The 14,456-nt window shown below is 41.1% G+C and overlaps 1 long non-coding RNA gene across 3 annotated transcripts in view; it reads right to left on the reverse strand.

The window, feature by feature from the left end:
- Positions 1-1,682: 1,682 nt before the first annotated feature.
- Positions 1,683-14,456, reverse strand: part of LOC119024627 — a 38,030-nt gene continuing 25,256 nt past the window's right edge. Inside the window, exons 2-4 of one of the 3 annotated variants that reach the window (XR_005076537.1) lie at positions 7,116-7,202; positions 5,113-5,198; positions 1,683-2,635 (exon numbers count right to left, since the gene is read on the reverse strand). This is a non-coding gene — a long non-coding RNA (uncharacterized LOC119024627). Of the gene's footprint in view, positions 4,081-5,112; positions 5,199-7,115; positions 7,203-14,456 lie in introns of all 3 variants that reach the window. The other 2 variants (XR_005076536.1, XR_005076535.1) reach the window with 2 other exon arrangements.

Here is a 14,456-nt window from a genome sequence, read left to right on the forward strand (position 1 = left end):
ACATCTGATTGGGCTCCAGGGGTAAAATTGGCGGAAACCGCTGGAGACATCATTCTGCAGCACAGCCAAAGACATTTGGAAATTGTCCTCTGCACTTCACTGAGGCTAATAATTTCAATCTCGACACAAAGCCCTTTGACTCGTCTTTGATGACGACTTTGTTCCGCCATAAAACCATTTTAGCTGCCTGTGGACAGCGGGCTTATAAAAGATTTATGTGAGAAATGGCGTTTGAAAAGGTGTCAGCGCAGTATCACAACATGTGTATTACTGCTCATTGTTGGGTGCAGGCAGCCCACCTCCCAAGGTCCTTGGCTTTTCAGATAAAGGATGATGTGAATGACCCAGTGTGACTGTTTGTTCTCCAATTTGTTCTGCAGTTTCTCTTGATCCTGAAAGGTGCCTTTGGCTTGGAGCAGCGCTGCCTCTAAGGCTGACTGAATTGCTTAACTGGGTGAGAAATGAAGATTTATCTGCACATCTGCGAGGCGCTCCGAGTCCACAATGTATCTGAACTTCTCACTCATACAACAACTGAGGAGCACATACACACAAGCTTTTGTTCAACTTCATTTCTATAGAGACTTTTTTTTCTATCAGTCCGAATTTTATACTCATTTGCTGTATAAAACTCAACTGTGACTCAACTTTTTCTGTGCTCAGTTGGACTTTTTTTTATTTATTCGGGCTCCAGCCCCACACTATCGCCCAAAACTGCCACAACCACCTTCATTTCCTGCCAGGCCCCAGCGCGGGCTCTCCCTCATCTGACCTCTCACACAGTGAACCCCATGAATGGACAATAGTGCCCTTCAGTGGGGCCCCACGACCATAGCAAAAAGCCTGCAGCTGGAGCACATAGCGAGGCTGCCCTGGCCTGAGGGTATGCTAACAGCTGAGGGAGATCACTGAACTGCCAAGGGGATTTTTGGAAATGCTCAGGGAAATCACAGATGTTAGGGATGAAAAGTGGCCTCTACGCCATGCAAGAGGATCAAGAGTTGGAGCTGTTTATTAGATGCAGTGGGAGAAGCGGCCTTTAACAGGTGCTCAGGGGCTGGATGGTGCATCTGGAGCTGAGCTGCACAAGGACAAACCTCTGGAAAGCCCCGGGGCTATTTTTCATCAGACAAAGGAAGCGGGGGATTAAGGCGGTTGCGACAAAATCCACTGGATTCCTTGCTGGATGTAAAAAATAATTAAATTTCAGATGAAACAATCAAAGCTGATTCAGTTTTTACCAGTCACATTACTAAATAAACTACACTCAGAGGGTAATAATTTAGATAGAAAGTCTAAAGCCCTTGAAAACTTGGTTTCAAATTTTAAAGTCCCCCTCTTGTCAAAAATGTGTATTTTTTTCCTACAGTTAAATGTTTGAGCATCACTGACTAGAATGAAGTAAGCTTGACATCAGAAGGCTGTTTTCACATTAATCTGCTGGAACTGTACATTTTCTCTGTGCTCTGATTTGAAGAGGCTATTCTATGAGCTTGATTTGTGACATCACAATTAGTCTAGAAGTCAATCGTGGTCCAATATTCAGCACATACGAGTGTGATGTGGAAACCTTGTCCAGCAGCTAATCTTGTGAGATGAAAGATCATTTGCATACTCACATACATATTTGCATATTTTCTGAATTTTTTTAACGAAGGAAAAGGAAGAGATGCCATTTTAACAACTTTAATGTGGTAATTCTGTTTTTTCAACCATATGTCATACACATATTAGAAAATTTTCATGTATGCCTTAATACATGTGTAGAGGGTAGTACAAGTATGTGTAACATAAAATATTCATGAATAAAAGAAAAAAATCTAAGCTGAAGCTGATAAATTACATCCCCAGTAATCACATATATTTAGGGTTTAATGCTCAAAAACTAAGCAAGTGTGCAACACTGGTTTCTCAAACCAGTGAGAAATTCCAATAACACAAAAGTACAGAATCTCTCATGAGAAAGTATGTTTTATAGGACTCTGTCATCATAGTAAGGGCCTTTAAAGAAGTCATATCTTGGCCTCACGAGACGAACGTAAAGAACCAGGAGCTTTGGCTGCAGTGACAACATCTCTGCATGCTACGCTACTGAAAATCGTCCAATATGTGCATTTACATGGCTCAAAACGTGCTATACTGTAACAGTAATGACTGTTGCGTGTGAGTGTGAGATGAAGAAGAAAAGGAAGAAGAAGAAGAATTTTATTTTGAGCTACTGGCACCAATAACCCATGTTTCTCCTCCCCACACTCAACCCATGCAGTAAGAGAGAATGATGTGTCCAGTATCTCTGCCCACTTTATCTAATCAGGAGACAGAACTCTATAAAGAGGCAGTCCTGTCTGCTTGTCAATGCTTAGAGGTCAGGATCCTCCCATTTGCCGATATGCCATGTCGGGTGTTTACCGCTCTGCATTCATGCAAAACAACAACAATACTTACAGCAGCTTTAAATTTTTTAAATGTGCAAAGTGGTTCTAACCTTCTGAAATGTAACAAGACGAGGAAAAGCAGAAGTTTTCAGACACTTGTTTGATCATCTTGTTGTTTTGAGCCTTTCAACCGTGGAGGTGTTCAACAACCCTCTTCAACAAAGTGCATCAGCCACAGATCATGTTTCTGTCGACGTCACCTAACGTAACACCCACATGAGACGAACACAAGAAAAAAGGCTATTTATTCCAGCCAGCCAGTCATTTAAATGATTGTTAGCAGCTCATATTTTCCTAATGAACAGATCATCAAAGGTTTACGCCAACCCTCTCCATCTGATTGAGAATTAATTCACAACAGTCCAGGTCAGATCAGTTTCTTCTGGTTGAAGTGGTTACATAACACATCTTATTCTGATTGGGGTGTTATTCTGGTTATTAGTGGAATATTAGGCTTGAGATTTTATGCTCATGTAGCTCTCAGGGAGCCAGTGGTGGGTTTAATGGTTTCACAGAACTCATTGATGGAGTATTGACCTTTACATTGCTTGTGTAATGAATGATCAATGTTTCTTAGTGAACACGTGTCCGTAACATGCTGTCATGTGCGGTGCGGCTCCCTCTGACGTCTCTGTATATCGCAAGCAATGCTGGCACCAAAGCAATCAGCCGCTCGGTGCGTTTAGCTTTTTGGTTTCTTGTTCTTCCCCCTGAAGGGTTTCTAATTAGACGAGAAAATCAATTATGTCTGAAAAAACACCAAACATGTCTTATCTTCTGTTGCCAGGGAGTTATTTGGTAGTTTGTGCCACGGGGCAAGTGCAGACGAAAAATACGCATGCAAATGAGAAGCAGAGGAGGGGAAAGAAGTCAGTGTGGGAATGAATCCATGAGTGTAGTCTTTGGACAAGATAAATACGATAAAAAAAAATCTGCAATCATCATCAGCATCACAAGGCTTCTTTCTCCTCCAGCCCTATAATAATATTCTGTCCAAGAAGCCGTTAACTCCAGCCAGCCCTGCTGCACTGAGAAGTCGTCCACATACTTGCCAGCGTGCCCCCGCCCTGCCTCTCTAAATGAGCCCTCATTAGCATAATGGTGTGTGCTGCTGCTTGGTGATTTCTTTTAATCAACCCCGGAGTCACTGGTAATTAGTAACAGACGACTAATGGATTCTGATGGACACTCTTGGCATCCTCTGACTTGTCTGCTGATTTGATACGAAGAGAAATCTCAGTGGCAGCTGCGACTGACAAATGTATTCCCATGGTGGGATTGTAGGGCGAATTAAAATAGGTTGAATTAAAAAAAAAAAAAAAAAAAAAACTGTCTGGCAGTGAATTCAGCACGTTTCTGATCTTCACTCCCACCTCAGCCATTGTCAGGTTTTCTCCAGCACATTTTTTAACTCGTTGGATCTCAGGTTTGACATCAGCTTAATCTTCAGTCGCTGAAAGAGAAAAAAAAAACCCTTCCTCTGAGCCGATTGGAGGAAATTGACATTCCCTCCGCTGTTTCCATCTTTTGACTGTGACTCGCAGCTTTGTTTCTCCACAGGACGTGTGGCGATTGCAGCTCTGAAAGGTAATAGGAGGAATAATATCCCGCGGTGCAAAGACACAGAGTGAGAGACTCAGTGCTTCTAGCGAGGGGACAGAAAAAAAGTTGTTAAAATTCATAGGACGAGAAAAGGAATCAACTGCAGAATACATTACGCAGCATCAACTGTTCCAAGGACAGGAAAGGTCAGACTGCTCGTCTGGCACGCTGTCTAGCAGTCAATGGGACTGGTGGGACTACATTGTACAAGGAAAAACCGAGGATTAAAGCCGCAGAATGGCAAGCTCCAAATCCATACACCCAATCTGCGATGGCTTCCCTGCATCACTGTCCACATATATGTGTGTGTCCCTTGACAGCATGTGTGGGCTTGTGTTTGTGGCACAAGCAATCCACGGCAGCCACTGACCCATTTCTTATTTCAAATTTACCAGCAACTCAACGCCCCGATGCTCGCCTTCACTCGGCTGCCCTGACCTTTGATAGAGAAGACTTACAGATCATGTACCCTGCAGACAGAGAGCTTGTCTCCAACCTAATCTGTCCCAAGGCTGAGATTGATGCCGTCCAGGGCTTAGAGGGGTTTCAATACAGACATGTCATTTCAAAAGAAATTCACCAGGATGTGTTGCAGCACGATCGCAAGTTACCAGAGTTGTTTAATCGCGGATTGATAAGAACAATAGTTTCCCTGGAGACCAGACTACGACGCATTTAGCTCCCAGACATGCAACCTCTCCAACATCATTCTTTGTCATTCTGTTTGCTTACGGCCCTGCTGTTTCTTAGATATACACAGATCACTCACGCTTACACACATAGAAACAGGCGCAGAGTGCCCAAACATGAACGAAAAAATGTAAAAACCTGTGCTCTCTCCCCTTCTTTTTTCTCTCTCCCACCTCCATGCATACACTTTTTTCTTGTTCAAAGTTATGGCAATGTGAGATTACATTTACGCAGAGGCCCCACCCAGCCCACCTCCCCCTCCTTCCCAGGGAGTGAGTATTTCAACACAGGCCGGGAGCCTGGGTGTATGTATGACTGTGAGCCACACCCCGCAGCTGTGCACCTGGAACTGCTCCCATTCCAGCATGGCAGTGAACCTACACACCTGTTCACACCTGAGGCCTGCGCCTCTGGACCGCCACCTCCTCGACTGCCTTTGTTTCATCCATCAACTCAAGAGACTGACACGAGCTGAAAGAGAGCGGGCGGAAAAAAAAAGTGTCAGTGTCCCATCAGAGTAACGTCAGGTATGTAACAGTTTGAGAGAACGTTATATGAAACTGTCGATGTCTGATCCGATTAGACATTTGCACTATTTTTCACATCTGTGTAATCTCATCCAGCCAGTTCAGCCGCTGCCTAACACAACACATTAGCATGATGAAATGGCTGACCCATTTTTCTCACTTGGAGCAGAGTTCAGGAGAGAAACAACTGTGTCATTTGTATTAATAACATTCACAGTGAAAGCAACAGGTGTTGTGTGATCTGTTGCAGCTGCGTGTCCTTTATCTCATCTCTGTACATTGACTGTACGTCTGTGTGCTGTTGGTTATTTGCAAGAAAGATATGAGAACAGGTTCACTGAGGAGGACTGGAGTCAAATCTATTAGTGCTGTGTCGGCTTTAGAGAGTTGCCCTGTCGGCACCCTGTACAAAAATGTAATATATGACAAATGTACATTATGTTACATGCTTTGTTAGGCAATGTATGATGATCACATACACTCGTCCTTGAAATTTTGGTAGCTTCTTCCTCGCCTCAGGTCTCGGTGCCCGGCCACGTCTCTTTAGTGACAGCTGTATGTGTGGGTGTGAGTGTGTGGGTCTGTGTGTGCGTATGTGTGGGAGTGTGTATGTATTTGTGTATCTCTTGGTGCATATCTGTGGGGGTGGGAGGGTTGCGTTCTTTTGATTTTCTTTTCTTGATTTTCTTTGTTGTTTTTAATCGCTGTTGTTGTTTTTAATCTCTGGGAGGCACTTTGTGCTACTTTCTGTATGAAAGTGCCATACAAATAAAGACTGATTGATTGATTGATTGAATTACAGAGATATATGTTTATAGCATTGAAATACCCATATTTAAATTTGTGAATGTTGAATTAAAATTTTTTTTGGTATTGTGTGCTGAAGCTGTACACGTTGATAACATATATGCAATTTATATATGGAAATATGAGTTAATAACATACATTAAAAAAGCCTTAGTAAAATGTATATGTGTGCAAAAATTAAAAGAATATATGATATGAACATTTCATATACATGTCCATCATGATCTATGCATATAGGTATTGTTTCTCCATTACATATTTATGTATATTATGCATTATATGAATGATTATATATGTGACATATGTGTATCTACCTAGATAAACATACATATTTGTATGTCCTGGACATAAATGCCCCTATATATAGATACAGGTGTAGAACATACATGAAATACCCCTAGTAGAATTTGTATATAGACATATATAAGAAAAAATGTCCATATGCTTATTTGCTATATGGTTTTACATGTTGCAGCTGCAATGTGTTAACAATAAATGTAACTATGTATTTTTTAAGATATATGAAATACCATAGTAAATAAAGAAGAATATATCTGATTAACTTTTCATGTATATGTTCATAATATTTTATACATAGATACAGTCTATATGTTACACATTTATACAAATACATGTCTGTCATATGTTTAATAATTTCCATGCAAACATATGTACAGAAATATGTTTATATGTCAATATATGGAATTGGTCCAATTTCAAAAAGGCTTCACAAATGGTTTGTACATATATTCCATATATGTACACATAGTACATTTACATATGGGAGTCTTTCTTGGAACAATGTCTCCTATTCTACTGCCATATTACTGGCTCTACAATACATGATGCAGTAATATTACAGGCAGTTATAGTAGCCCAGATTCAACAAAATCACAGTTTTCTTGAGCAGCAGAAGTTTTTATATCTCAACTTTATTCCTTACAACATTAAACACGATACATTTCTACATAAATCCTTTAAAATGCATGAAAACTTTGGATGCATTCATGATCTTAATAACACATTTGTGGTCAAAATGTCGTCTTTTACTTACTTTTGCTTTTCATTGAGCTCCTGATGATATTTCAGGACGTCTTTAGTGAATGGAATTTCTTCAGGTGTAGTCAAATGGTCGAAAGCTCTGTGAAAAGAAAATCAATGCAAAGTTAGAAAATAACCCAAAGTTTCTGATACCATATATGACTCATGTTCAATAACTCCTGACTCAAATGACTTTGGCTTCATGTGGCCTGTGTGGGTGTAGTGTGATTCAGTGTGACTGACAGCGTCATCACCCTGTCAGCATAAACAAACAGTCTAACAGCTGTCAGCAGAGATCTTTACTGTATATTGTTCAATCTTCATTGTATAAAAACACATGACATCACTTTTTCCAACACAGACGCACCTATATTAAACCGGGAGGAGGAGTCAACAAGAACACAGACCTGTCACATGAGAAACACAGTGATTGATGATTAATGTATTAATGTGCATCACTGTGTGTTTTCCAGCGTTCCTAGAAATATAAGTATTCAAGTACAAACAAACAAACAAACAAACACCTCTGTTATAGTTCACCAGCTTTGAACATGGCGGTTAAATAACAAGGGTTTTGTTTCTGTTTGTTTTTATTCATCCTCTGACCACCTGTCAGTGTCACATATGTGTGACTGTGTCACTTTGCAGAAACAGCACAAACACTCTTTGCTAATGACTTCACCACTGCAAACAAATGTGGGAGGTCTGAGCGCGCTCAGTTGCTCCACAGCGGGGCTGCCTGCCCTCCCTCATGCCTGCTGACAGGTACTGTATTAGACCATCTGTTGTGCCATTTAACCTCAACAAACCGGCCGGATTTAACAGGGGAATCACCTGTGAGGGCTGACCACCAGCTTACACAGAGAAAACAAGTGGATCCAAGGAAAAACACAACTGTGGATACTCCGGATAACAGCTGCCTGATTTCTGTTTTATTTATCTATTTCACCAGGAAGTCCCATTGAGATCAAGGACAGATCTGTCCAAGGTGGTAGCAGTAGAAAATTACACCATACCTCCTTCAACAGATTCCTAATGATGCCCAATATATATAAATGTGTCTAATTTCAGATCTAGTTTTCAGATCAAGCATGACAATGCAGTTTTTCCCTAAATCTGTCAAGATCCGGGGAACATTAAAAAGCAACCACTTGGAGGATTGTACACAGAGGTAACTTGGAAGTTTAATGGGTTTTATAGATTTCAAAAATATACTTGTGCCGTTGTTTGCGGGTGGTCAATGATGTCCAACCCCGGCAAATGGTAAAGAATACAATGGTGAGTAAGAGACTAAAGAGGCCTGGTGCACAAAGCTTGTTCAAATGGCTGCATGAGTATACAATCGTAGTCAACCACATGGAGAATTGTAGCTTCCATAAGTTTTCCTTGACATTGTCAGTAAAATCAGTGACTCTCAACAACTCAGAGAAGCAAGTTAACTTTTCCCATTAATCTGATACTTATGTGACACAGTTATTCCTATTTTACTGTTATATATACTTTTTTCATTGGTGACATCTCACACGTTTGATATCGAGAGCAGAAAAATACAAATCTAATCCTTCACTTTGCTCCAGTTTCTAGTCCCTGTCTTTGGCTTTGAACTACAGTGTCCAAATTTATCTGCACTTATCACACTCGTTTGTATAAAATGAGGAGTCTCTCTCGTGTCAGTGCAAACAACTTCAAGTAATGTCCATATTAATAGTAACACATGCATATGCAGGTCCATTTTATGCATGATTCTAAAGCAGTATGCTCCTGCTAAAGTGGTAAGCCTCACACATCTTGAAGCTAAATTAGTAGATAACAGCTAACAATAGCAATGCTAAATATAACAGCTTTTGAAATGTGAAACAGCACCTGTGTGCTGAGGCTTCACGTTATATTTAGAAACAGTGAGTCGCTTTTTATGGTGTGAGCCGAGACTGTGACTGTTTCATGTGTTAACTGGTTCATCTTGTCTATAAAACACTGTGAGAAAACATTGATTTTAGTTGGATCGTAGCAACATGATTGACTGAATACTGAGGCCACATAATTGTTGTTTGGTCTGTGTGAAAATAGTCCGTGTCATTAAGGACATAATGTGAAGTGTTCGCAGTTTGTTTTCTATTAAACTCTTTTGTAGCTACTCCGAAAGAATCTCTTGACGTGACATTAGATCGACAGCGTCTGTTAACTCAAAAAACAAGAACGCTGATCCGAGGTCTGGACATACATCGCCAATATCTGTTTTTCATTTGTTCTTTAATCTTCCGAGACAGACACATTGGTTTAATTATCCTCTTGTTTCTAAATTTATTAGAAAAAAAAAAGCTTTGTGCCTGAGAAAACAATAACGCCAACAGCGCTGAAATGTCTGAACAATGAGCACGGCTGTCAGTCTGAATGTCAGCCATGCGTCTCTGCTGGGAACGGATGTATCTTTCCAGTTTGGCATGAGGCACCTCCAAAAAAAAGAGGCTACCTTTCATCCTCCTCGGTCTAAAGGAATAATAAACTTTCTCTCTCCTCTCTATTTGTATCTGACCAGTGCGGAGTATTAGTCAAGGCTGTCACTGGTGAGAGCCCAATTAGAGGTCTGAGACCGCCCTGAGGGCTTATTTTCTGCCCTGTGTTTTGGGGACTCAGTTGCCAAGCACTGCCATGTGCGCTGAAATCGTTAGCAGCTCTCTGGCACATCACCCTGGGACTCTAAATACTTTAATTCTCTATGGTTGTCTCTGAATTGATTAATTGGTTGTCTACACACATACACAGGCTTCTCTGTCTGTGCAGCATCCAGTGTGTCGATACCGAGCTCTGTTTTTTTTTTCTTCTGTCAAATGCAAACTTCCGCTGCTCACATCTAATTGGCTGAAGCATTATATTTTTACATGTCTCTTTACAAGTTACCTCTGAAGTTGTCTCTAAAGAGAGAATGTTTAACCCTCATTTGCTTACCCTGAACACAAAAAAACAACCAGACGTGTTTTTTTTTTCTCATATAATGTATTCAAGAAATCGTTTTAAATCCTGACCACGTTCAGCTCCAGCGGTATCTTTCTCAAAGCTGCGAGTAATTGAGGAACAGGAGGCAAAGTCTAGTAACTCAGATGTATGAATCAAGGCACGTACAATACGAAATAAAAAGCAATGGAGACTACCAAATAAAGTCGGTATTTCAGTGAGCAGGCAGCAAGACAGCTGGACTAATCAAAACAGACCAAAAACTCCTGTGGTCTCTTGCAACAAGTGTTAACGGTGCAAGACCACCCACGTAGTCCACACACTATGACAAAATCAAGTTTTTTATCGTTTCAGCGCAAAATATTTCAAAATGACACCTGGAATCTGCTCAGATTCAGCTGCTACAAGACATACAAACGATTGCAACATGGCTTCGGATCATTTCCAAGCCTGAGGTCATAATTTTTTATGATGATTGGTGACAGTACTATACTATAGATAAAGACTGGAATTCACAACAACATCACAACTACTTGCAGAATAAAGTTCAGGAAATATGTGTTCTGTGATTGATGGATGTGCTGATAAATGTGGAACAAAAAATGGGACAGAAAGAAGATGAAGAGACTGATGTCAGAACTTACTGTTCTGTCTCCAAGAAGTTACATTTAAAAGCAACTTATTTGCAACATTAAATACATTTTGAGCGAAAGTCACTACGGACCAAAGTAATTATTAGGTACATAATAGGAAATGTTGTTCATTAACTCACCTAGGAAGACACAGAAATGTTTCTACAGAACGTACCAGTAAAATGTTCACTCAAAACAGGCAATCTTCCAATAAATTATCCTCTTGCAGTGGCTGCAGCCTCATTCAGTTGATCAGGAGGGTTATGTTACTTATGTTAACTTAAAGAAAGATCACAGTCAATTACAATCTCTCCCTATAACCTTACCAGAAGTTCTTATGTTGCCCATGCTTAAACACTGCTAGAGAAAGACTGCTAGATGCAAACCCTGGACCTTGGTCCACCCTCATCCATCCCAACTTCCCAAATCCAATACACATTGTCCTTATGTGTATTGATTCAGAAGCTTTTTCCACCAACTATATCTATATAAAATAACAACGATATAAGCATGAGATGATGTATCTCTGTTTTGAATTTGCTACACGGAGTTGCAGAACCTTCTGGAAGTTTTGTGAAAAACCTGAGAGTTAGGGCACAAATCCTCTGTGACTTTCTGTTTGGGCCTCTGTGGCCTCAGCTTGTTCCTGTAGGTTTGATGCAAGCCTGTGAAATTCTTGCTCTCACGCTCACCTACACTTGAGGGGGGCTCCACCTCCTGGACTTGCCCTGTGGGGGTTTTCAAACAGCCACGACTTGAAAGGTGTAGAAGATGTGGTGTAATAATGTGGAGAATGTGATAAAGGGAACAGTCGATTAAACTGCAGCCGATGACCAAAGTGTATGAGGCATTAGGTGACATGGCACTCAAAGAAAATGTGTCATCCTCACAAGTTTGCATTCAAAATAGAATCTTTGGTCACTGATCTTTGGTCATGCTTGGAAATTACTTTGGTAAAAGTGAAAGTCACACATAGGAATAGTACTTGGGCAAAAATATCTGATATTTGATGTCCTTAAAAATCAGAAAAGTACAAGTAAAAGTAAACTATACATATATTTACATGGATGAATTTACTGTTTACTATTAATATTACCCGTCTGGCAGATTATTAGATTGAATTTTCAGCATTTCTCTAATTATACAAATCTTTTTTTTTCATCTAACTGCAGAAGAAAACATGAATTAATTTGATGCAGCTGAAATCTGCAATGTAACTGGTTAGCAAATAAATGCAGTTGAGTCAAAAGTGAAATATTTGCCTCTCAAAAATGTTGTGGAGCAAAAGTATAAAGTAGCAGAAAATGGAGATGTACTTGTGTAAATTTTATCGCTGGTTATTGGTCATAGTTTTATCGCATCGTGCAGCAGCAAGATGTTGGCGCTCATGATGTCATGATGGTGACAGTGGAGGTGTTAATAATGACGATGATTCAGTCAGTGTTGCTGCATGCATTCTGGTTTATGGCAGCAAAACATTGCTTTAACCGTCTGTATTGATTTCCCTTTGAATAACACTTGATTAATATTTGATGACATGCAAATGAATGTGAAATTGCACTGTAAAAAAAAAAAAAAAAAAACATGGACGTGCGTGTTAATAGCTTTTAAAACACGAAAACAACGTGGAGGTCCTCTAAATGTACCATATGGTTGCAGCAACAAAACCACACAGTCTGAGAGGAGGGGGGCGGAAGAAAAGCTCTGACCTTTGGCTGTCTACAAAGCATTCCCTAGACTATGGACCCATTGAACTGAGGTTCTTCAGAGGTTTCATATAAAGAGCATCTCTAATGTGACCGCCATGCACAACTACCACAAACACCAATATCACCCAGGAAACTGATTCTCTGTGCAGCTGCCAATGAGCTGTCTTTACTCTTGCAACCATGTGGACGAGCCGGCCGCGTCCACGGCCCTCGTTGTCGAGGTGCTTTGTTCGTATGTAAAACAACACACTCACACACTGTTTTTTTTTTCTCTCCCTGTCTCACACACACACATGAAGCCAGAGTGTCATGTGTCCATCAGTACAGTTTGTAAATCCGGTCGGTATTCTTGGCTTCGCTCTGCGGAGGATATCTGTCTCCAACTCAACATCTGTTTAGCAGTCCTGTCAGCTGGAACAGTGGATAATCTCTAATTCTTCCAAATGTGGCACGAGTCGTGCATAATGCTGGCTCCGAGTCAGGGAGTATAAGAAAATAAATGCACATCCAAGCAGCTCTGCCAGGATATAGATTAAGTGCAACTGGCTCTTATTTATGCACTTGGTAGGCCCTATCTGAATATTACAGCACCGCCGTGCCTCCAGGAGCCCAAAATATAAACACTGAAGCTCATATTTAATTTATTGGCTGGAGTCTAACTTTTAGGTTTGTCTATATTTTGTTGTTTTTCGAAGCCACCAGGCCGTCGGTTACTTGAGATGTTGTAGAAACGGCTGTTTGAAGCGCTCAACACATTTAAAAAAAAAAAAAAAAAAAAAAAAAAAATCTCTTATCTGCTCATTGTGTTTGCCCAGCCTGTATACTCCATGTTGGATTTGGTCCGGTGTTTTTATGATGCTTATCAGGTGTGACAGCTCTTTGTCGCGACGATCTTCATGCTTCATAATGTCTTCAGTGTAATCTACCGCAGAGTAAAAGTTAAAAGGGAAAAAAAAAAGATGGAAGGGGGAACGTAACTGCAGAAAGAGGAATGATTTGTCATTCCTGCCTCTTGTGAATGGCTTGATTAAGATCTTGCAACAGCCGCATTTCCGCACTTTCAGCCAGGACTTAGGTTGTTATTCCTTCGCTCCACTGGGAAGGCAGAGGAGGGTTCGGTGTAAACACCTCAAGAGGGCTTTCGCTCTCTTTTCTCTGCAGGTGAGAAGCAGCCCCTCGCTCCACAATGCACCTCTGCAGCCTCGAGGCCCCCCCACCCCCCCGCGAGCACAGCAGCTATCTTTTCAGTGGGTTCGGGGGGTCACTATTTTCCCACCAGGGGGAAACTCTTTTTTTTTTTTTTCAGCTCATATACGGCGGATGCATTATGGCCTCTGAATGAAGAATCGTAGCTTTTCAATGTGCATTCCTCTGGGTTTCTGCTCATACAGAGGGCCAGTGAATGAGAAATCAGCATCTCTATAAAACGCTCTTTTTGGCACACAGTCCCCCTCCTTCCCCCCTTCTCCCTCCTCCTCCTCCTCCCTCCCAACTCCGTCCCCCTCCCCCCGCGCTGCCATTCTGTTGAAGTTGAGGAATCCATAGGAGGTTTATTTGAGATGCAAGCACAAGTGTGAGAACACTGGGCTTGAGAGAAAAAAAAAAATCCCTTCCTTTTTGGCCTGAATGGGGGCATTTGAAAAACCGGACGTTTTTTCGGGAACTCCTTCAGCAGCAGGCCTCGTCGTCTGTCAGTGGGACAAAAACACTGCTGCCATTCAGGGAAGAATAAAGCTTCATTACCGCCTAATTTGATTGAGTTTCGTTTAAAAAAAAAAAAAAAAAGTATTTTGTTTCTGTTTTTTTTTGTTCATATCGGGATGATAACTGTAACGACCCAATCTGGTAAACACGTTAAGAGACCCCGGACAATGTTTCGGGGCCATGGATCGGATGCTTTTTCCACAGCTGAGGCTCTGCTTAGCTACTGGTGTCGAGAAATGAAAAGAGAAGTCAGTCACACAGCGATACCCAGCCGCTTCATTCAACTCCGCTCCCATTTACACTTTCTGAGAACATCAAAGTCGCTCGCTGTCGGAGTCGAATCGCAGCAAAAAAAAG

This window comes from Acanthopagrus latus, chromosome 8, assembly GCF_904848185.1.
Source record: "Acanthopagrus latus isolate v.2019 chromosome 8, fAcaLat1.1, whole genome shotgun sequence".
NCBI lineage: Eukaryota > Metazoa > Chordata > Actinopteri > Spariformes > Sparidae > Acanthopagrus > Acanthopagrus latus.